Source organism: Morus notabilis, unplaced genomic scaffold, assembly GCF_000414095.1.
Source record: "Morus notabilis unplaced genomic scaffold, ASM41409v2 Scaffold169, whole genome shotgun sequence".
Lineage (NCBI taxonomy): Eukaryota > Viridiplantae > Streptophyta > Magnoliopsida > Rosales > Moraceae > Morus > Morus notabilis.
The window spans coordinates 183,209-183,676 of NW_010357428.1; positions in this window are offsets into that span (position 1 = coordinate 183,209).

Below are 468 nucleotides of genomic sequence, written 5' to 3' on the forward strand. Positions count from 1 at the left end.
TCTCCCGCTACTGTGCCCCGCTCCTAGAGTCTCCTGGGAGGGGTTTTAAACATTTGAAACATAAAACGTGAGCGAAAGGCCCAGTATGATATAATTTAAAATATTTAAAATATAAATGAGTGCATGAATAGATAATTGAATACATAAATAAAATAAGACATTCAGTCCCGACAGAACAGCCGGAACCTCACATCCTTTTTCTCAAAGGAAATATAACTGAAAATAACCATGTTACAGGCTTCAGCAAGTAATTAGTACAAATTACTTACCTAACCAAGTGCCTCGCCTACCCGGACCGGTTTCGGGTTCTGCCCCCGAGGATGCACTCTCCGCATCCTATCTAGGCTTACAGCAATAGACTCTGTTACCAGTTTACAAGACCTCTTATCTTAAGAAATCATCCATTTAACATTATGAAATCGTTCATATGACCCCACGAACTACTCAAGCCGCGGGCCCCATGACTGG